This window comes from Ambystoma mexicanum, chromosome 5p (assembly GCF_040938575.1).
Source record: "Ambystoma mexicanum isolate Mex_15411 chromosome 5p, UKY_AmexF1_1, whole genome shotgun sequence".
NCBI classification, from domain to species: Eukaryota; Metazoa; Chordata; class Amphibia; order Caudata; family Ambystomatidae; genus Ambystoma; species Ambystoma mexicanum.
The window spans coordinates 743174666-743197026 of record NC_090930.1 but is presented as its reverse complement, the minus strand read 5'-3'; the positions used below and the strand labels follow the sequence as shown (position 1 = coordinate 743197026).

Here is a 22361-nt window from a genome sequence, read left to right as displayed (position 1 = left end):
AAAACACCTACATAAGTTAGAAATACTCCGGAAGAGTACTCAGTTTATGAAAAGGCGGTGAATCCCAAATAGAACTGTAAATTTAAGCTAGCAAGCAGACCGTGCACCCCTGTTTGGAACTATGACCTGTGTGCTGCCCTCTATTAACAGAACAATGTAACTGCAGCCCATGTCACATAAAATAGAAAGTAGAGATTATGTAAATTAACTCCCAGAAGAGCCTGGTGTCCCCCCAAAAGGTGTCATGCTTTTCACACCAAGAAACATCCACACATAGATCCCTGCGAACCTCAAAAATGTACAGGAAACCCTGTCCAGCGCTTTGCTCCCAGAGGAGATAAGGTTGAAAAACCACCCTATGTTAAAAGTGTCCATAATCCATGCCAGCTGCCCTGTCTATAGAACCTGGCCGTTCGTGGCCTAGGGGCATGAGTGGAAGGGTTTAACCTGCCTGGGTTCTTGGGCATGGGTTCATCATGCCTCAGTTTACAATGGCACTCTGCCACTTTGTCAGGCTTTAAAGAAGCCTGACTCCTGCAGAGCAAAAGATCTGATTATTTCCTTACATGTTTTATACGTAAGAATGCGGATGGTGCTCTGAGCCTCCTATGGTGGTTATTAAGCATGGTATACATACCATAGCATGTAACTGTGCCTACAAATGGAACATTTTGTTCATTTATTAGGGAGTTGTGAAAATGGCTTAATCAAATTGCCATTACTGACACAGACCAGCTGCCGCTGTCCGGACATTTCGTCGAAAGACATTTCGTCGAAAGACATTTGGTCGACGTAATTTGGTCGAAAGCCAAATGGTCGATTTTTTAATTTATTTATATATATATTTTTTAGGTTGTAGTTTAGGGAAAAAAAGGGGGTTGGGGGGACCCCCCCAAACCCCCCCCCCCAAAAAAATGTGAAAATAAAAAACAAAAGCAATTCGACCATTTGGTTTTCGACCAAATGGTTTCGACCAATTGTCCTGTGGACAAATTTTTTTCGACGAAATGTCTGGCAACCCAGCTGCCGACTGTTGCTATTGACAGGATTTCCAGGTGTATAAACTGAGGAGATCACCAGTTCAATTACCTGTGAACGCATTTTGAAGCTCATTCACAACCAGTTCATGCCCGTTCTCTCCATTTTGGCTTTCTGGCTGGCCGAGGGGCCCTTCAGTAATGTTCTTTGCTAACCATTACACCATGGGCCCCTTGCTGGTGCAACCTGACAGAGTTGAAACAGAAATGAGAATCGAGATCTCATGCATCATTTTAACAAACTCATATTCCTAGCCCACGGATATTATGCAAATGTGGAACTGTTTAGTTGCTTGTTGCGCAATAGCACACTCTTTGCTTTACAGCTCATTTGGATAGGATTCTTCCTCTGGAGGCATAAGATAAAAGAATATTGCATACATTCTCTAAAAGGCTCTTTTTTTGCTGCAATGACGTTCATCATGTCACTAAGTATGTAGGTTCCATGGTGTAATGGTTAGCACTCTGGACTCTGAATCCAGCCATCCGAGTTCAAATCTTGGTGGGACCTTGGGAATTACTGTGTTTGTTTTCCTCTCAGTGTCTTGTTTTAATAGCAATGACGCTGCTGTGTCGCCCACTTTCATAGCATTATTCCCTGGGTGCATTTGAAGAAAGAAAGATTTTCCATGGATGACGCTCTTTAGCCACAATGAAACCCACCACTTTCTGTGGTGTGAAAGACCCATGGTGTAATGGTAGCACCCTGGAGGTTGAATCCAATAATTTGCATTCAAATCTCTGTAAGAGTTTACCATCAGTCGAACCTTTCCCTTATCGTTTATTGTGGATGTCTTCTTTGAAGAAAGGTATGATCCAACTAAAGTAAGTACATTCACGAATGGGCCCTTGGTCGGTACAAACAGTATTTATACACCTCAGGCCTTTTGTGAATTAAGAAAAGTGTGTTCTTCGTTCTATTTTTCATCTCAAACTGATACCTTCATTTTACAAACATGTAAAGACTGTTAAGACGCTTGATTAATATCATTGATTCTGAATGTGGTCGCTTTTCATAGGATTAACCCTTTAACAATTTTGAAAGAGAATGGCGATACAATAGAGCTGCTTTTCCCAAAATGGTATTATTAATGTTGTTGCTGCATCTTCAAGTAAAAAGAGAATCCATTGGGTCACAGATTGAGCATGTTTCTTAACATTGAGTTAAGTTTGAAAATTTCAAATCTTTTATGTATGTTTCCGATGCAGATCTGCCCATCGACTCAGAATGACCTCACTGTTCATACATTTAAAAAAAATGCATAAAGGTTAAGTTGCTAGGCACAAAAGTGGATTTTTATGAAAAGTTATGCCAGAGAGTGAGAGTGAAAATGAATACCCTACACCACTAACCTTATGAATATTACTATCTTTGGCCTATAATTTAAGACAACAAGGAGACAAAGTGTGTTAGAGCAAAAGAGAGGTTCCACTGAGACTTGAACTCAGATCGCTGGATTCAAAGTCCAAAGTGCTAACCATTACACCATGGAACCCTTGTTGAGCAGAGCTTCATAAGGGCAATGAGAATATAGGGCACAGTCAAGATTTTTACTGACCTATAGTAACCGTTTACTGATATTATATCGAAGCAGCACTGTTGCTGTTGGATGCTGTGCAATCGCAAAGTATTGGCTTCATGTCTCATTTGGATCAAATTCGTCCTCTGGAGTCTAATGATATAGGAATATTACATATTTTCTCTGATGTGCTCTGTTTTTCCAGAATGAAGTGCATCATGCTACTGAATATGTGGGTTCCATGGAGTAATGGTTAGCACTCTGGACTCTGAATCCAGCGATCCGAGTTCAAGTCTCAGTGGGACCTTGGGGCTGCTTCTCTTTTAGAGTTGCCTTTCATTTGCAGATAGATATAACAGCAATAGCTTTGCTTTACAGCCCACTTTGATGGCAGTCTTCTTTGACCAAAGAATATTAATAGTTTCTGGGGATGACTCTCTTTTGCCACAAAGAAACTGCCCACTCTCATATCTCCAAAGCTCCAAGGTATAATGGCTATTAAACTGGCTTTTGATCTCAGCGATTTGCATTGAAAGCCCAGGAGGCCCCTAAAATCAGTTGAATTGTTTCCTGATAATTTAGAGTTTATTTCTTCTTTCGAGAAAGGTGTGATCCAAATAAAGTAAGTACATTTAAACAAGGGCACTTGATCAGTAAATGCACTACTTTCTAGAACTCATAACTCTTGTAAGTTATAAAAAGTTTGCTCTCCATACAGTTTGTCAACTCAAAGAATTACATTTTTTACACATTTAATAAGACCATCAAATTGCTTGAAACATAGGAATGATTGTGAAAGTGAATATGATTCACCAAAATAATTGTATAACATTTTTTAATGTTAATAAAATAGGGCTTTTTCCAATCTTTTCACATCAATGTTGTTTCTGCATGTTCCAGTGAGCAGAGAATCTACTGCACATAGTGTGTACATTTTTCTTTTCATAGAGTTAAAGTTGAACATTATTTATCTGTGGAAAATGTTTCTGAGAGATATCTGGGTGCCCACTCTGATTGACCTTAGGGATTGTACATTAACGATATGTAGTTGCATCACTGTATTGGTATCAGGCACCAAAGTGCATTTAAATGTAATGTCGTGCAGATAGAGAGAGAGTGTGAAAACGGCTACCTGAGTCGACTGAACTTCTGAATATTAACTCTGTTGAATTGTAATTTGAGAAATTAGAAAATGGAGTGTAAGAGCAAGATAACGGTTCCACCGAGACTTGAACTCGGATCCTTGGATTCAAAGTCCAAAGGGCTAACCATTACACCATGGAACCCTTGCAAGATGCACCTGAGAGCGTTGAATCAGAAATGGCAATATAGAGCACATTTACAATTTTTACAGATTCATAGTCCCAATTGACTGATATCATACAAACACAGCGATGTTGTCGATTGACGTTGTGCTATAGCAATCTCTGTGCTTTATAGAGCATGTAGATCAAATTCTTCCTCTTGAGGCATATGATTAAGCAATATTAAATATTGTTTCTGACTGCCTCTGTTTTGGCATAATGAAGTTCAGCATTTGCGGAAGTATTTAGGTTCCATGGTCTAATGGTTAGTAGGCTGGACTCTGAATTTAGTAATCTGACATGTTATAGCTATATTTTGTTTTCCTTTGGGTGTATTGTCATTTTATGCACATAGATTTCCTAGCAGTGGCTGTGATGAATAGTCCAATTTGATAGCAGCTTCCTTTTGAGAATTTGAAAAAAAAAGAATTAAATAGTCTCTCTGGATGACTCTGCTTTGATTTCTATGTGCACATCCCTTTTGCGTTTCAGAGGGATTGACCAACATACACAACAGTGCTTGGAAGACCTCTTCCTCCCTCATGGCATGTAAAGCTAACCTCTCTCCTACCTTGTGTTTTTTTACTTTTTAACTTCCCCTTCCGAGTCATGATCATGTAACTGAATTTACATTTTTAGATTTTAACTGCAGTAGTTGCTTGTTTTTCATTTTTATTTTTTGTGTACGCATACATCCCTTTTTGTGGGGAGGGGGGAGTGATGTCTGTTTACTTATATTAGCTAATATAGGTCATTTTATGTCCGCTTACAATATGTGTCAGGATTTTTTATGTTGTTTCCAATCAATGTCTAATATCAAGTGGTTTGCAGCAGTCATACAAAGGCACGTAACACCCCCAAAACACCTACATAAGTTAGAAATATTCCGGAAGAGTACTCAGTTTATGAAAAGGCGGTGAATCCCAAATAGAACTGTAAATGTAAGCTAGCAAGCAGACCGTGCACCCCTGTTTGGAACTATGACCTGTGTGTTGCCCTCTATTAACAGAACAATGTAACTGCAGCCCATGTCACATAAAATAGAAAGTAGAGATTATGCAAATTAACTCCCAGAAGAGCCTGGTGTCACCCCAAAAGGTGTCATGCATTTCACACCAAGAAACATCCACACATATATCCCTGCGAACCTCAAAAACGTACAGGAAACCCTGTCCAGCGCTTTGCTCCCAGAGGAGATAAGGTTGAAAAACCACCCTATGTTAAAAGTGTCCATAATCCATGCCAGCTGCCCTGTCTATAGGGCCTAGGGGCATGAGTGGAAGGGTTTAACCTGCCTGGGTTCTTGGGCATGGTTTCATCATGCCTCAGTTTACAATGGCACTCTGCCACTTTGTCAGGCTTTAAAGAAGCCTGACTCCTGCAGAGCAAAAGATCTGATTATTTCCTTACATGTTTTGTACGTAAGAATGCGGATGGTGCTCTGAGCCTCCTATGGTGGTTATTAAGCATGGTATACATACCATAGCATGTAACTGTGCCTACAAATGGAACATTTTGTTCATTTATTAGGGAGTTGTGAAAATGGCAAAATCAAATTGCCATTACTGACACAGACCAGCTGCCGCTGTCCGGACATTTCGTCGAAAGACATTTGGTCGACGTAATTTGGTCGAAAGCCAAATGGTCGATTTTTTAATTTATTTATATATATTTTTTTAGGTTGTAGTTTAGGGGAAAAAAGGGTTTTTTAGAAAAAAAGGGGGTTGGGGGGGCCCCCCTAAACCCCCCCCAAAAAAAATGTGAAAATAAAAAACAAAAGCAATTCGACCATTTGGTTTTCGACCAAATGGTTTCGACCAATTGTCCTGTCGACAAATTTTTTTCGACGAAATGTCTGGCAACCCAGCTGCCGACTGTTGCTATTGACAGGAGTTCCAGGTGTATAAACTGAGGAGATCACCAGTTCAATTACCTGTGAACGCATTTTGAAGCTCATTCACAACCAGTTCATGCCCGTTCTCTCCATTTTGGCTTTCCGGCTGGCCGAGGGGCCCTTCAGTAATGTTCTTTGCTAACCATTACACCATGGGCCCCTTGCTGGTGCAACCTGACAGAGTTGTAACAGAAATGAGAATCGAGATCTCATGCATCATTTTAACAAACTCATATTCCTAGCCCACGGATATTATGCAAATGTGGAACTGTTTAGTTGGTTGTTGCGCAATAGCAAACTCTTTGCTTTACAGCTCATTTGGATAGGATTCTTCCTCTGGAGGCATAAGATAAAAGAATATTGCATACATTCTCTAAAAGGCTCTTTTTTTGCTGCAATGACGCTCATCATGTCACTAAGTATGTAGGTTCCATGGTGTAATGGTTAGCACTCTGGACTCTGAATCCAGCAAATCTCGGTGGGACCTTGGGAATTACTGTGTTTGTTTTCCTCTCAGTGTCTTGTTTTATTAGCAATGACGCTGCTGTGTCGCCCACTTTCATAGCATTATTCCCTGGGTGCATTTGAAAAAAGAAAGATTTTCCATGGATGACGCTCTTTAGCCACAATGAAACCCACCACTTTCTGTGGTGTGAAAGACCCATGGTGTAATGGTAGCACCCTGGAGGTTGAATCCAATAATTTGCATTCAAATATCTGTAAGAGTTTACCATCAGTCGAACCTTTCCCTTATCGTTTATTGTGGATGTCTTCTTTGAAGAAAGGTATGATCCAACTAAAGTAAGTACATTCACGAATGGGCCCTTGGTCGGTACAAACAGTATTTATACACCTCAGGCCTTTTGTGAATTAAGAAAAGTGTGTTCTTCGTTCTATTTTTCATCTCAAACTGATACCTTCATTTTACAAACATGTAAAGACTGTTAAGACGCTTGATTAATATCATTGATTCTGAATGTGGTCGCTTTTCATAGGATTAACCCTTTAACAATTTTGAAAGAGAATGGCGATACAATAGAGCTGCTTTTCCCAAAATGGTATTATTAATGTTGTTGCTGCATCTTCAAGTAAAAAGAGAATCCATTGGGTCACAGATTGAGCATGTTTCTTAACATTGAGTTAAGTTTGAAAATTTCAAATCTTTTATGTATGTTTCCGATGCAGATCTGCCCATCGACTCAGAATTACCTCACTGTTCATACATTTAAAAAAAATGCATAAAGGTTAAGGTGCTAGGCACAAAAGTGGATTTTTATGAAAAGTTATGCCAGAGAGTGAGAGTGAAAATGAATACCCTACACCACTAACCTTATGAATATTACTATCTTTGGCCTATAATTTAAGACAACAAGGAGACAAAGTGTGTTAGAGCAAGAGAGAGGTTCCACTGAGACTTGAACTCAGATCGCTGGATTCAAAATCCAAAGTGCTAACCATTACACCATGGAACCCTTGCTGTGTAGAGCTTCATAAGGGCAATGAGAATATAGGGCACAGTCAAGATTTTTACTGACCTATAGTAACCGTTTACTGATATTATATCGAAGCAGCACTGTTGCTGTTGGATGCTGTGCAATCGCAAAGTATTGGCTTCATGTCTCATTTGCATCAAATTCTTCCTCTGGAGTCTAAAGATATAGGAATATTACATATTTTCTCTGATGTGCTCTGTTTTTCCAGAATGAAGTGCATCATGTTACTGAATATGTGGGTTCCATGGTGTAATGGTTAGCACTCTGGACTCTGAATCCAGCGATCCGAGTTCAAGTCTCGGTGGGACCTTGGGGCTGCTTCTCTTTTAGAGTTGCCTATCATTTGCAGATAGATATAACAGCAATAGCTTTGCTTTACAGCCCACTTTGATGGCAGTCTTCTTTGACCAAAGAATATTAATAGTTTCTGGGGATGACTCTCTTTTGCCACAAAGAAACTGCCCACTCTCATATCTCCAAAGCTCCAAGGTATAATGGCTATTAAACTGGCTTTTGATCTCAGCGATTTGCATTGAAAGCCCAGGAGGCCCCTAAAATCAGTTGAATTGTTTCCTGATAATTTAGAGTTTATTTCTTCTTTCGAGAAAGGTGTGATCCAAATAAAGTAAGTACATTTAAACAAGGGCACTTGATCAGTAAATGCACTACTTTCTAGAACTCATAACTCTTGTAAGTTATAAAAAGTTTGCTCTCCATACAGTTTGTCAACTCAAAGAATTACATTTTTTACACATTTAATAAGACCATCAAATTGCTTGAAACATAGGAATGATTGTGAAAGTGAATATGATTCACCAAAATAATTGTATAACATTTTTTAATGTTAAGAAAATAGGGCTTTTTCCAATCTTTTCACATCAATGTTGTTTCTGCATGTTCCAGTGAGCAGAGAATCTACTGCACATAGTGTGTACATTTTTCTTTTCATAGAGTTAAGGTTGGACATTATTCATCTGTGGAAAATGTTTCTGAGAGATATCTGGGTGCCCACTCTGATTGACCTTAGGGATTGTACATTAACGATATGTAGTTGCATCACTGTATTGGTATCAGGCACCAAAGTGCATTTAAATGTAATGTCGTGCAGAGAGAGAGTGTGAAAACGGCTACCTGAGTCGACTGAACTTCTGAATATTAACTCTGTTGAATTGTAATTTGAGAAATTAGAAAATGGAGTGTAAGAGCAAGATAACGGTTCCACCGAGACTTGAACTCGGATCGTTGGATTCAAAGTCCAAAGTGCTAACCATTACACCATGGAACCCTTGCAAGATGCACCTGAGAGCGTTGAATCAGAAATGGCAATATAGAGCACATTTACAATTTTTACAGATTCATAGTCCCAATTGACTGATATCATACAAACACAGCGATGTTGTCGATTGACGTTGTGCTATAGCAATCTCTGTGCTTTATAGAGCATGTAGATCAAATTCTTCCTCTTGAGGCATATGATTAAGCAATATTAAATATTGTTTCTGACTGCCTCTGTTTTGGCATAATGAAGTTCAGCATTTGCGGAAGTATTTAGGTTCCATGGTCTAATGGTTAGTAGGCTGGACTCTGAATTTAGTAATCTGACATGTTATAGCTATATTTTGTTTTCCTTTGGGTGTATTGTCATTTTATGCACATAGATTTCCTAGCAGTGGCTGTGATGAATAGTCCAATTTGATAGCAGCTTCCTTTTGAGAATTTGAAAAAAAAAGAATTAAATAGTCTCTCTGGATGACTCTGCTTTGATTTCTATGTGCACATCCCTTTTGCGTTTCAGAGGGATTGACCAACATACACAACAGTGCTTGGAAGACCTCTTCCTCCCTCATGGCATGTAAAGCTAACCTCTCTCCTACCTTGTGTTTTTTTACTTTTTAACTTCCCCTTCCGAGTCATGATCATGTAACTGAATTTACATTTTTAGATTTTAACTGCAGTAGTTGCTTGTTTTTCATTTTTATTTTTTGTGTACGCATACATCCCTTTTTGTGGGGAGGGGGGAGTGATGTCTGTTTACTTATATTAGCTAATATAGGTCATTTTATGTCCGCTTACAATATGTGTCAGGATTTTTTATGTTGTTTCCAATCAATGTCTAATATCAAGTGGTTTGCAGCAGTCATACAAAGGCACGTAACACCCCCAAAACACCTACATAAGTTAGAAATATTCCGGAAGAGTACTCAGTTTATGAAAAGGCGGTGAATCCCAAATAGAACTGTAAATGTAAGCTAGCAAGCAGACCGTGCACCCCTGTTTGGAACTATGACCTGTGTGTTGCCCTCTATTAACAGAACAATGTAACTGCAGCCCATGTCACATAAAATAGAAAGTAGAGATTATGCAAATTAACTCCCAGAAGAGCCTGGTGTCACCCCAAAAGGTGTCATGCATTTCACACCAAGAAACATCCACACATATATCCCTGCGAACCTCAAAAACGTACAGGAAACCCTGTCCAGCGCTTTGCTCCCAGAGGAGATAAGGTTGAAAAACCACCCTATGTTAAAAGTGTCCATAATCCATGCCAGCTGCCCTGTCTATAGGGCCTAGGGGCATGAGTGGAAGGGTTTAACCTGCCTGGGTTCTTGGGCATGGTTTCATCATGCCTCAGTTTACAATGGCACTCTGCCACTTTGTCAGGCTTTAAAGAAGCCTGACTCCTGCAGAGCAAAAGATCTGATTATTTCCTTACATGTTTTGTACGTAAGAATGCGGATGGTGCTCTGAGCCTCCTATGGTGGTTATTAAGCATGGTATACATACCATAGCATGTAACTGTGCCTACAAATGGAACATTTTGTTCATTTATTAGGGAGTTGTGAAAATGGCAAAATCAAATTGCCATTACTGACACAGACCAGCTGCCGCTGTCCGGACATTTCGTCGAAAGACATTTGGTCGACGTAATTTGGTCGAAAGCCAAATGGTCGATTTTTTAATTTATTTATATATATTTTTTTAGGTTGTAGTTTAGGGGAAAAAAGGGTTTTTTAGAAAAAAAGGGGGTTGGGGGGGCCCCCCTAAACCCCCCCCAAAAAAAATGTGAAAATAAAAAACAAAAGCAATTCGACCATTTGGTTTTCGACCAAATGGTTTCGACCAATTGTCCTGTCGACAAATTTTTTTCGACGAAATGTCTGGCAACCCAGCTGCCGACTGTTGCTATTGACAGGAGTTCCAGGTGTATAAACTGAGGAGATCACCAGTTCAATTACCTGTGAACGCATTTTGAAGCTCATTCACAACCAGTTCATGCCCGTTCTCTCCATTTTGGCTTTCCGGCTGGCCGAGGGGCCCTTCAGTAATGTTCTTTGCTAACCATTACACCATGGGCCCCTTGCTGGTGCAACCTGACAGAGTTGTAACAGAAATGAGAATCGAGATCTCATGCATCATTTTAACAAACTCATATTCCTAGCCCACGGATATTATGCAAATGTGGAACTGTTTAGTTGGTTGTTGCGCAATAGCAAACTCTTTGCTTTACAGCTCATTTGGATAGGATTCTTCCTCTGGAGGCATAAGATAAAAGAATATTGCATACATTCTCTAAAAGGCTCTTTTTTTGCTGCAATGACGCTCATCATGTCACTAAGTATGTAGGTTCCATGGTGTAATGGTTAGCACTCTGGACTCTGAATCCAGCAAATCTCGGTGGGACCTTGGGAATTACTGTGTTTGTTTTCCTCTCAGTGTCTTGTTTTATTAGCAATGACGCTGCTGTGTCGCCCACTTTCATAGCATTATTCCCTGGGTGCATTTGAAAAAAGAAAGATTTTCCATGGATGACGCTCTTTAGCCACAATGAAACCCACCACTTTCTGTGGTGTGAAAGACCCATGGTGTAATGGTAGCACCCTGGAGGTTGAATCCAATAATTTGCATTCAAATATCTGTAAGAGTTTACCATCAGTCGAACCTTTCCCTTATCGTTTATTGTGGATGTCTTCTTTGAAGAAAGGTATGATCCAACTAAAGTAAGTACATTCACGAATGGGCCCTTGGTCGGTACAAACAGTATTTATACACCTCAGGCCTTTTGTGAATTAAGAAAAGTGTGTTCTTCGTTCTATTTTTCATCTCAAACTGATACCTTCATTTTACAAACATGTAAAGACTGTTAAGACGCTTGATTAATATCATTGATTCTGAATGTGGTCGCTTTTCATAGGATTAACCCTTTAACAATTTTGAAAGAGAATGGCGATACAATAGAGCTGCTTTTCCCAAAATGGTATTATTAATGTTGTTGCTGCATCTTCAAGTAAAAAGAGAATCCATTGGGTCACAGATTGAGCATGTTTCTTAACATTGAGTTAAGTTTGAAAATTTCAAATCTTTTATGTATGTTTCCGATGCAGATCTGCCCATCGACTCAGAATTACCTCACTGTTCATACATTTAAAAAAAATGCATAAAGGTTAAGGTGCTAGGCACAAAAGTGGATTTTTATGAAAAGTTATGCCAGAGAGTGAGAGTGAAAATGAATACCCTACACCACTAACCTTATGAATATTACTATCTTTGGCCTATAATTTAAGACAACAAGGAGACAAAGTGTGTTAGAGCAAGAGAGAGGTTCCACTGAGACTTGAACTCAGATCGCTGGATTCAAAATCCAAAGTGCTAACCATTACACCATGGAACCCTTGCTGTGTAGAGCTTCATAAGGGCAATGAGAATATAGGGCACAGTCAAGATTTTTACTGACCTATAGTAACCGTTTACTGATATTATATCGAAGCAGCACTGTTGCTGTTGGATGCTGTGCAATCGCAAAGTATTGGCTTCATGTCTCATTTGCATCAAATTCTTCCTCTGGAGTCTAAAGATATAGGAATATTACATATTTTCTCTGATGTGCTCTGTTTTTCCAGAATGAAGTGCATCATGTTACTGAATATGTGGGTTCCATGGTGTAATGGTTAGCACTCTGGACTCTGAATCCAGCGATCCGAGTTCAAGTCTCGGTGGGACCTTGGGGCTGCTTCTCTTTTAGAGTTGCCTATCATTTGCAGATAGATATAACAGCAATAGCTTTGCTTTACAGCCCACTTTGATGGCAGTCTTCTTTGACCAAAGAATATTAATAGTTTCTGGGGATGACTCTCTTTTGCCACAAAGAAACTGCCCACTCTCATATCTCCAAAGCTCCAAGGTATAATGGCTATTAAACTGGCTTTTGATCTCAGCGATTTGCATTGAAAGCCCAGGAGGCCCCTAAAATCAGTTGAATTGTTTCCTGATAATTTAGAGTTTATTTCTTCTTTCGAGAAAGGTGTGATCCAAATAAAGTAAGTACATTTAAACAAGGGCACTTGATCAGTAAATGCACTACTTTCTAGAACTCATAACTCTTGTAAGTTATAAAAAGTTTGCTCTCCATACAGTTTGTCAACTCAAAGAATTACATTTTTTACACATTTAATAAGACCATCAAATTGCTTGAAACATAGGAATGATTGTGAAAGTGAATATGATTCACCAAAATAATTGTATAACATTTTTTAATGTTAAGAAAATAGGGCTTTTTCCAATCTTTTCACATCAATGTTGTTTCTGCATGTTCCAGTGAGCAGAGAATCTACTGCACATAGTGTGTACATTTTTCTTTTCATAGAGTTAAGGTTGGACATTATTCATCTGTGGAAAATGTTTCTGAGAGATATCTGGGTGCCCACTCTGATTGACCTTAGGGATTGTACATTAACGATATGTAGTTGCATCACTGTATTGGTATCAGGCACCAAAGTGCATTTAAATGTAATGTCGTGCAGAGAGAGAGTGTGAAAACGGCTACCTGAGTCGACTGAACTTCTGAATATTAACTCTGTTGAATTGTAATTTGAGAAATTAGAAAATGGAGTGTAAGAGCAAGATAACGGTTCCACCGAGACTTGAACTCGGATCGTTGGATTCAAAGTCCAAAGTGCTAACCATTACACCATGGAACCCTTGCAAGATGCACCTGAGAGCGTTGAATCAGAAATGGCAATATAGAGCACATTTACAATTTTTACAGATTCATAGTCCCAATTGACTGATATCATACAAACACAGCGATGTTGTCGATTGACGTTGTGCTATAGCAATCTCTGTGCTTTATAGAGCATGTAGATCAAATTCTTCCTCTTGAGGCATATGATTAAGCAATATTAAATATTGTTTCTGACTGCCTCTGTTTTGGCATAATGAAGTTCAGCATTTGCGGAAGTATTTAGGTTCCATGGTCTAATGGTTAGTAGGCTGGACTCTGAATTTAGTAATCTGACATGTTATAGCTATATTTTGTTTTCCTTTGGGTGTATTGTCATTTTATGCACATAGATTTCCTAGCAGTGGCTGTGATGAATAGTTCAATTTGATAGCAGCTTCCTTTTGAGAATTTGAAAAAAAAAGAATTAAATAGTCTCTCTGGATGACTCTGCTTTGATTTCTATGTGCACATCCCTTTTGCGTTTCAGAGGGATTGACCAACATACACAACAGTGCTTGGAAGACCTCTTCCTCCCTCATGCCATGTAAAGCTAACCTCTCTCCTACCTTGTGTTTTTTTACTTTTTAACTTCCCCTTCCGAGTCATGATCATGTAACTGAATTTACATTTTTAGATTTTAACTGCAGTAGTTGCTTGTTTTTCATTTTTATTTTTTGTGTACGCATACATCCCTTTTTGTGGGGAGGGGGGAGTGATGTCTGTTTACTTATATTAGCTAATATAGGTCATTTTATGTCCGCTTACAATATGTGTCAGGATTTTTTATGTCGTTTCCAATCAATGTCTAATATCAAGTGGTTTGCAGCAGTCATACAAAGGCACGTAACACCCCCAAAACACCTACATAAGTTAGAAATACTCCGGAAGAGTACTCAGTTTATGAAAAGGCGGTGAATCCCAAATAGAACTGTAAATGTAAGCTAGCAAGCAGACCGTGCACCCCTGTTTGGAACTATGACCTGTGTGTTGCCCTCTATTAACAGAAAAATGTAACTGCAGCCCATGTCACATAAAATAGAAAGTAGAGATTATGCAAATTAACTCCCAGAAGAGCCTGGTGTCACCCCAAAAGGTGTCATGCTTTTCACACCAAGAAACATCCACACATAGATCCCTGCGAACCTCAAAAATGTACAGGAAACCCTGTCCAGCGCTTTGCTCCCAGAGGAGATAAGGTTGAAAAACCACCCTATGTTAAAAGTGTCCATAATCCATGCCAGCTGCCCTGTCTATAGAACCTGGCCGTTCGGGGCCTAGGGGCATGAGTGGAAGGGTTTAACCTGCCTGGGTTCTTGGGCATGGTTTCATCATGCCTCAGTTTACAATGGCACTCTGCCACTTTGTCAGGCTTTGAAGAAGCCTGACTCCTGCAGAGCAAAAGATCTGATTATTTCCTTACATGTTTTGTACGTAAGAATGCGGATGGTGCTCTGAGCCTCCTATGGTGGTTATTAAGCATGGTATACATACCATAGCATGTAACTGTACCTACAAATGGAACATTTTGTTCATTTATTAGGGAGTTGTGAAAATGGCTAAATCAAATTGCCATTACTGAAACAGACCAGCTGCCGCTGTCCGGACATTTCGTCGAAAGACATTTCGTCGAAAGACATTTGGTCGACGTAATTTGGTCGAAAGCCAAATGGTCGATTTTGTAATTTATTTATATATATATTTTTTAGGTTGTAGTTTAGGGGAAAAAAGGGGTTTTTAGAAAAAAAGGGGGTTGGGGGGACCCCTCAAACCCCCCCCCCAAAAAAAATGTGAAAATAAAAAACAAAAGCAATTCAACCATTTGGTTTTCGACCAAATGGTTTCGACCAATTGTCCTGTCGACAAATTTTTTTCGACGAAATGTCTGGCAACCCAGCTGCCGACTGTTGCTATTGACAGGAGTTCCAGGTGTATAAACTGAGGAGATCACCAGTTCAATTACCTGTGAACGCATTTTGAAGCTCATTCACAACCAGTTCATGCCCGTTCTCTCCATTTTGGCTTTCTGGCTGGCCGAGGGGCCCTTCAGTAATGTTCTTTGCTAACCATTACACCATGGGCCCCTTGCTGGTGCAACCTGACAGAGTTGTAACAGAAATGAGAATCGAGATCTCATGCATCATTTTAACAAACTCATATTCCTAGCCCACGGATATTATGCAAATGTGGAACTGTTTAGTTGGTTGTTGCGCAATAGCAAACTCTTTGCTTTACAGCTCATTTGGATAGGATTCTTCCTCTGGAGGCATAAGATAAAAGAATATTGCATACATTCTCTAAAAGGCTCTTTTTTTGCTGCAATGGCGTTCATCATGTCACTAAGTATGTAGGTTCCATGGTGTAATGGTTAGCACTCTGGACTCTGAATCCAGCGATCCGAGTTCAAATCTCGGTGGGACCTTGGGAATTACTGTGTTTGTTTTCCTCTCAGTGTCTTGTTTTAATAGCAATGACGCTGCTGTGTCGCCCACTTTCATAGCATTATTCCCTGGGTGCATTTGAAAAAAGAAAGATTTTCCATGGATGACGCTCTTTAGCCACAATGAAACCCACCACTTTCTGTGGTGTGAAAGACCCATGGTGTAATGGTAGCACCCTGGAGGTTGAATCTAATAATTTGCATTCAAATCTCTGTAAGAGTTTACCATCAGTCGAACCTTTCCCTTATCGTTTATTGTGGATGTCTTCTTTGAAGAAAGGTATGATCCAACTAAAGTAAGTACATTCACGAATGGGCCCTTGGTCGGTACAAACAGTATTTATACACCTCAGGCCTTTTGTGAATTAAGAAAAGTGTGTTCTTCGTTCTATTTTTCATCTCAAACTGATACCTTCATTTTACAAACATGTAAAGACTGTTAAGACGCTTGATTAATATCATTGATTCTGAATGTGGTCGCTTTTCATAGGATTAACCCTTTAACAATTTTGAAAGAGAATGGCGATACAATAGAGCTGCTTTTCCCAAAATGGTATTATTAATGTTGTTGCTGCATCTTCAAGTAAAAAGAGAATCCATTGGGTCACAGATTGAGCATGTTTCTTAACATTGAGTTAAGTTTGAAAATTTCAAATCTTTTATGTATGTTTCCGATGCAGATCTGCCCATCGACTCAGAATGACCTCACTGTTCATACATTTAAAAAAAAATGCATAAAGGTTAGGGTGCTAGGCACAAAAGTGGATTTTTATGAAAAGTTATGCCAGAGAGTGAGAGCGAAAATGAATACCCTACACCACTAACCTTATGAATATTACTATCTTTGGCCTATAATTTAAGACAACAAGGAGACAAAGTGTGTTAGAGCCAGAGAGAGGTTCCACCGAGACTTGAACTGGGATCGCTGGATTCAAAATCCAAAGTGCTAACCATTACACCATGGAACCCTTGCTGAGTAGAGCTTCATAAGGGCAATGAGAATATAGGGCACAGTCAAGATTTTTACTGACCTATAGTAACCGTTTACTGATATTATATCGAAGCAGCACTGTTGCTGTTGGATGCTGTGCAACCGCAAAGTATTGGCTTCATGTCTCATTTGGATCAAATTCTTCCTCTGGAGTCTAATGATATAGGAATATTACATATTTTCTCTGATGTGCTCTGTTTTTCCAGAATGAAGTGCATCATGTTACTGAATATGTGGGTTCCATGGTGTAATGGTTAGCACTCTGGACTCTGAATCCAGTGATCCGAGTTCAAGTCTCGGTGGGACCTTGGGGCTGCTTCTCTTTTAGAGTTGCCTTTCATTTGCAGATAGATATAACAGCAATAGCTTTGCTTTACAGCCCACTTTGATGGCAGTCTTCTTTGACCAAAGAATATTAATAGTTTCTGGGGATGACTCTCTTTTGCCACAAAGAAACTGCCCACTCTCATATCTCCAAAGCTCCAAGGTATAATGGCTATTAAACTGGCTTTTGATCTCAGCGATTTGCATTGAAAGCCCAGGAGGCCCCTAAAATCAGTTGAATTGTTTCCTGATAATTTAGAGTTTATTTCTTCTTTCGAGAAAGGTGTGATCCAAATAAAGTAAGTACATTTAAACAAGGGCACTTGATCAGTAAATGCACTACTTTCTAGAACTCATAACTCTTGTAAGTTATAAAAAGTTTGCTCTCCATACAGTTTGTCAACTCAAAGAATTACATTTTTTACACATTTAATAAGACCATCAAATTGCTTGAAACATAGGAATGATTGTGAAAGTGAATATGATTCACCAAAATAATTGTATAACATTTTTTAATGTTAATAAAATAGGGCTTTTTCCAATCTTTTCACATCAATGTTGTTTCTGCATGTTCCAGTGAGCAGAGAATCTACTGCACATAGTGTGTACATTTTTCTTTTCATAGAGTTAAGGTTGGACATTATTCATCTGTGGAAAATGTTTCTGAGAGATATCTGGGTGCCCACTCTGATTGACCTTAGGGATTGTACATTAACGATATGTAGTTGCATCACTGTATTGGTATCAGGCACCAAAGTGCATTTAAATGTAATGTCGTGCAGAGAGAGAGAGAGTGTGAAAACGGCTACCTGAGTCGACTGAACTTCTGAATATTAACTCTGTTGAATTGTAATTTGAGAAATTAGAAAATGGAGTGTAAGAGCAAGATAACGGTTCCACCGAGACTTGAACTCGGATCGTTGGATTCAAAGTCCAAAGTGCTAACCATTACACCATGGAACCCTTGCAAGATGCACCTGAGAGCGTTGAATCAGAAATGGCAATATAGAGCACATTTACAATTTTTACAGATTCATAGTCCCAATTGACTGATATCATACAAACACAGCGATGTTGTCGATTGACGTTGTGCTATAGCAATCTCTGTGCTTTATAGAGCATGTAGATCAAATTCTTCCTCTTGAGGCATATGATTAAGCAATATTAAATATTGTTTCTGAATGCCTCTGTTTTGGCATAATGAAGTTCAGCATTTGCGGAAGTATTTAGGTTCCATGGTCTAATGGTTAGTAGGCTGGACTCTGAATTTAGTAATCTGACATGTTATAGCTATATTTTGTTTTCCTTTGGGTGTATTGTCATTTTATGCACATAGATTTCCTAGCAGTGGCTGTGATGAATAGTTCAATTTGATAGCAGCTTCCTTTTGAGAATTTGAAAAAAAAAGAATTAAATAGTCTCTCTGGATGACTCTGCTTTGATTTCTATGTGCACACCCCTTTTGCGTTTCAGAGGGATTGACCAACATACACAACAGTGCTTGGAAGACCTCTTCCTCCCTCATGGCATGTAAAGCTAACCTCTCTCCTACCTTGTGTTTTTTTTACTTTTTAACTTCCCCTTCCGAGTCATGATCATGTAACTGAATTTACATTTTTAGATTTTAACTGGAAGTAGTTGCTTGTTTTTCATTTTTATTTTTTGTGTACGCATACATCCCTTTTTGTGGGGAGGGGGAGTGATGTCTGTTTACTTATATTAGCTAATATAGGTCATTTTATGTCTGCTTACAATATGTGTCAGGATTTTTTATGTCGTTTCCAATCAATGTCTAATATCAAGTGGTTTGCAGCAGTCATACAAAGGCACGTAACACCCCCAAAACACCTACATAAGTTAGAAATACTCCGGAAGAGTACTCAGTTTATGAAAAGGCGGTGAATCCCAAATAGAACTGTAAATGTAAGCTAGCAAGCAGACCGTGCACCCCTGTTTGGAACTATGACCTGTGTGTTGCCCTCTATTAACAGAACAATGTAACTGCAGCCCATGTCACATAAAATAGAAAGTAGAGATTATGCAAATTAACTCCCAGAAGAGTCTGGTGTCACCCCAAAAGGTGTCATGCTTTTCACACCAAGAAACATCCACACATAGATCCCTGCGAACCTCAAAAATGTACAGGAAACCCTGTCCAGCGCTTTGCTCCCAGAGGAGATAAGGTTGAAAAACCACCCTATGTTAAAAGTGTCCATAATCCATGCCAGCTGCCCTGTCTATAGAACCTGGCCGTTCGTGGCCATTCGGGGCCTAGGGGCATGTGTGGAAGGGTTTAACCTGCCCGGTTCTTGGGCATGGTTTCATCATGCCTCAGTTTACAATGGCACTCTGCCACTTTGTCAGGCTTTAAAGAAGCCTGACTCCTGCAGAGCAAAAGATCTGATTATTTCCTTACATGTTTTGTACGTAAGAATGCGGATGGTGCTCTGAGCCTCCTATGGTGGTTATTAAGCATGGTATACATACCATAGCATGTAACTGTGCCTACAAATGGAACATTTTGTTCATTTATTAGGGAGTTGTGAAAATGGCTAAATCAAATTGCCATTACTGACACAGACCAGCTGCCGCTGTCCGGACATTTCGTCGAAAGACATTTCGTCGAAAGACATTTGGTCGACGTAATTTGGTCGAAAGCCAAATGGTCGATTTTTTAATTTATTTATATATATATTTTTTAGGTTGTAGTTTAGGGAAAAAAAGGGTTTTTTAGAAAAAAAAGGGGTTGGGGGGACCCCCCCAAATCCCCCCCCCAAAAAAAAGTGAAAATAAAAAACAAAAGCAATTCGACCATTTGGTTTTCGACCAAATGGTTTCGACCAATTGTCCTGTCGACAAATATTTTTTGACGAAATGTCTGGCAACCCAGCTGCCGACTGTTGCTATTGACAGGAGTTCCAGGTGTATAAACTGAGGAGATCACCAGTTCAATTACCTGTGAACGCATTTTGAAGCTCATTCACAACCAGTTCATGCCCGTTCTCTCCATTTTGGCTTTCTGGCTGGCCGAGGGGCCCTTCAGTAATGTTCTTTGCTAACCATTACACCATGGGCCCCTTGCTGGTGCAACCTGACAGAGTTGTAACAGAAATGAGAATCGAGATCTCATGCATCATTTTAACAAACTCATATTCCTAGCCCACGGATATTATGCAAATGTGGAACTGTTTAGTTGGTTGTTGCGCAATAGCAAACTCTTTGCTTTACAGCTCATTTGGATAGGATTCTTCCTCTGGAGGCATAAGATAAAAGAATATTGCATACATTCTCTAAAAGGCTCTTTTTTTGCTGCAATGACGTTCATCATGTCACTAAGTATGTAGGTTCCATGGTGTAATGGTTAGCACTCTGGACTCTGAATCCAGCGATCCATGTTCAAATCTCGGTGGGACCTTGGGAATTACTGTGTTTGTTTTCCTCTCAGTGTCTTGTTTTAATAGCAATGACGTTGCTGTGTCGCCCACTTTCATAGCATTATTCCCTGGGTGCATTTGAAAAAAGAAAGATTTTCCATGGATGACGCTCTTTAGCCACAATGAAACCCACCACTTTCTGTGGTGTGAAAGACCCATGGTGTAATGGTAGCACCCTGGAGGTTGAATCCAATAATTTGCATTCAAATCTCTGTAAGAGTTTACCATCAGTCGAACCTTTCCCTTATCGTTTATTGTGGATGTCTTCTTTGAAGAAAGGTATGATCCAACTAAAGTAAGTACATTCACGAATGGGCCCTTGGTCGGTACAAACAGTATTTATACACCTCAGGCCTTTTGTGAATTAAGAAAAGTGTGTTCTTCGTTCTATTTTTCATCTCAAACTGATACCTTCATTTTACAAACATGTAAAGACTGTTAAGACGCTTGATTAATATCATTGATTCTGAATGTGGTCGCTTTTCATAGGATTAACCCTTTAACAATTTTGAAAGAGAATGGCGATACAATAGAGCTGCTTTTCCCAAAATGGTATTATTAATGTTGTTGCTGCATCTTCAAGTAAAAAGAGAATCCATTGGGTCACAGATTGAGCATGTTTCTTAACATTGAGTTAAGTTTGAAAATTTCAAATCTTTTATGTATGTTTCCGATGCAGATCTGCCCATCGACTCAGAATGACCTCACTGTTCATACATTTAAAAAAAATGCATAAAGGTTAAGGTGCTAGGCACAAAAGTGGATTTTTATGAAAAGTTATGCCAGAGAGTGAGAGCGAAAATGAATACCCTACACCACTAACCTTATGAATATTACTATCTTTGGCCTATAATTTAAGACAACAAGGAGACAAAGTGTGTTAGAGCAAGAGAGAGGTTCCACCGAGACTTGAACTCGGATCGCTGGATTCAAAGTCCAAAGTGCTAACCATTACACCATGGAACCCTTGTTGAGCAGAGCTTCATAAGGGCAATGAGAATATAGGGCACAGTCAAGATTTTTACTGACCTATAGTAACCGTTTACTGATATTATATCGAAGCAGCACTGTTGCTGTTGGATGCTGTGCAATCGCAAAGTATTGGCTTCATGTCTCATTTGGATCAAATTCTTCCTCTGGAGTCTAATGATATAGGAATATTACATATTTTCTCTGATGTGCTCTGTTTTTCCAGAATGAAGTGCATCATGTTACTGAATATGTGGGTTCCATGGTGTAATGGTTAGCACTCTGGACTCTGAATCCAGCGATCCGAGTTCAAGTCTCGGTGGGACCTTGGGGCTGCTTCTCTTTTAGAGTTGCCTTTCATTTGCAGATAGATAGAACAGCAATAGCTTTGCTTTACAGCCCACTTTGATGGCAGTCTTCTTTGACCAAAGAATATTAATAGTTTCTGGGGATGACTCTCTTTTGCCACAAAGAAACTGCCCACTCTCATATCTCCAAAGCTCCAAGGTATAATGGCTATTAAACTGGCTTTTGATCTCAGCGATTTGCATTGAAAGCCCAGGAGGCCCCTAAAATCAGTTGAATTGTTTCCTGATAATTTAGAGTTTATTTCTTCTTCCGAGAAAGGTGTGATCCAAATAAAGTAAGTACATTTAAACAAGGGCACTTGATCAGTAAATGCACTACTTTCTAGAACTCATAACTCTTGTAAGTTATAAAAAGTTTGCTCTCCATACAGTTTGTCAACTCAAAGAATTACATTTTTTACACATTTAATAAGACCATCAAATTGCTTGAAACATAGGAATGATTGTGAAAGTGAATATGATTCACCAAAATAATTGTATAACATTTTTTAATGTTAATAAAATAGGGCTTTTTCCAATCTTTTCACATCACTGTTGTTTCTGCATGTTCCAGTGAGCAGAGAATCTACTGCACATAGTGTGTACATTTTTC

At 39.2% G+C, this 22361-nt stretch overlaps 15 non-coding genes across 15 annotated transcripts; 6 read left to right on the top strand and 9 right to left on the bottom strand.

Moving 5' to 3' along the window:
* The first annotated feature begins 1476 nt into the window (after window positions 1–1476).
* TRNAQ-CUG (transfer RNA glutamine (anticodon CUG)) lies at window positions 1477–1548 on the top strand. Its single transcript has one exon. It is a non-coding gene; the product is annotated as a tRNA-Gln (tRNA).
* Window positions 1549–2461: 913 nt separating this feature from the next.
* Window positions 2462–2533, bottom strand: TRNAQ-UUG (transfer RNA glutamine (anticodon UUG)). Its single transcript has one exon. It is a non-coding gene; the product is annotated as a tRNA-Gln (tRNA).
* Window positions 2534–3771: 1238 nt separating this feature from the next.
* TRNAQ-UUG (transfer RNA glutamine (anticodon UUG)) lies at window positions 3772–3843 on the bottom strand. Its single transcript has one exon. It is a non-coding gene; the product is annotated as a tRNA-Gln (tRNA).
* Window positions 3844–7155: 3312 nt separating this feature from the next.
* On the bottom strand, window positions 7156–7227 carry TRNAQ-UUG (transfer RNA glutamine (anticodon UUG)). Its single transcript has one exon. It is a non-coding gene; the product is annotated as a tRNA-Gln (tRNA).
* A 259-nt stretch (window positions 7228–7486) lies between these two features.
* Window positions 7487–7558, top strand: TRNAQ-CUG (transfer RNA glutamine (anticodon CUG)). Its single transcript has one exon. It is a non-coding gene; the product is annotated as a tRNA-Gln (tRNA).
* Window positions 7559–8461: 903 nt separating this feature from the next.
* Window positions 8462–8533, bottom strand: TRNAQ-UUG (transfer RNA glutamine (anticodon UUG)). The gene has a single exon. It is a non-coding gene; the product is annotated as a tRNA-Gln (tRNA).
* Window positions 8534–11845: 3312 nt separating this feature from the next.
* Window positions 11846–11917, bottom strand: TRNAQ-UUG (transfer RNA glutamine (anticodon UUG)). Its single transcript has one exon. It is a non-coding gene; the product is annotated as a tRNA-Gln (tRNA).
* A 259-nt stretch (window positions 11918–12176) lies between these two features.
* TRNAQ-CUG (transfer RNA glutamine (anticodon CUG)) lies at window positions 12177–12248 on the top strand. The gene has a single exon. It is a non-coding gene; the product is annotated as a tRNA-Gln (tRNA).
* A 903-nt stretch (window positions 12249–13151) lies between these two features.
* Window positions 13152–13223, bottom strand: TRNAQ-UUG (transfer RNA glutamine (anticodon UUG)). Its single transcript has one exon. It is a non-coding gene; the product is annotated as a tRNA-Gln (tRNA).
* Window positions 13224–15593: 2370 nt separating this feature from the next.
* TRNAQ-CUG (transfer RNA glutamine (anticodon CUG)) lies at window positions 15594–15665 on the top strand. The gene has a single exon. It is a non-coding gene; the product is annotated as a tRNA-Gln (tRNA).
* Window positions 15666–16579: 914 nt separating this feature from the next.
* On the bottom strand, window positions 16580–16651 carry TRNAQ-UUG (transfer RNA glutamine (anticodon UUG)). Its single transcript has one exon. It is a non-coding gene; the product is annotated as a tRNA-Gln (tRNA).
* Window positions 16652–16910: 259 nt separating this feature from the next.
* TRNAQ-CUG (transfer RNA glutamine (anticodon CUG)) lies at window positions 16911–16982 on the top strand. Its single transcript has one exon. It is a non-coding gene; the product is annotated as a tRNA-Gln (tRNA).
* A 907-nt stretch (window positions 16983–17889) lies between these two features.
* On the bottom strand, window positions 17890–17961 carry TRNAQ-UUG (transfer RNA glutamine (anticodon UUG)). Its single transcript has one exon. It is a non-coding gene; the product is annotated as a tRNA-Gln (tRNA).
* Window positions 17962–21326: 3365 nt separating this feature from the next.
* Window positions 21327–21398, bottom strand: TRNAQ-UUG (transfer RNA glutamine (anticodon UUG)). Its single transcript has one exon. It is a non-coding gene; the product is annotated as a tRNA-Gln (tRNA).
* Window positions 21399–21657: 259 nt separating this feature from the next.
* On the top strand, window positions 21658–21729 carry TRNAQ-CUG (transfer RNA glutamine (anticodon CUG)). Its single transcript has one exon. It is a non-coding gene; the product is annotated as a tRNA-Gln (tRNA).
* The last annotated feature ends 632 nt before the right edge of the window (window positions 21730–22361 follow it).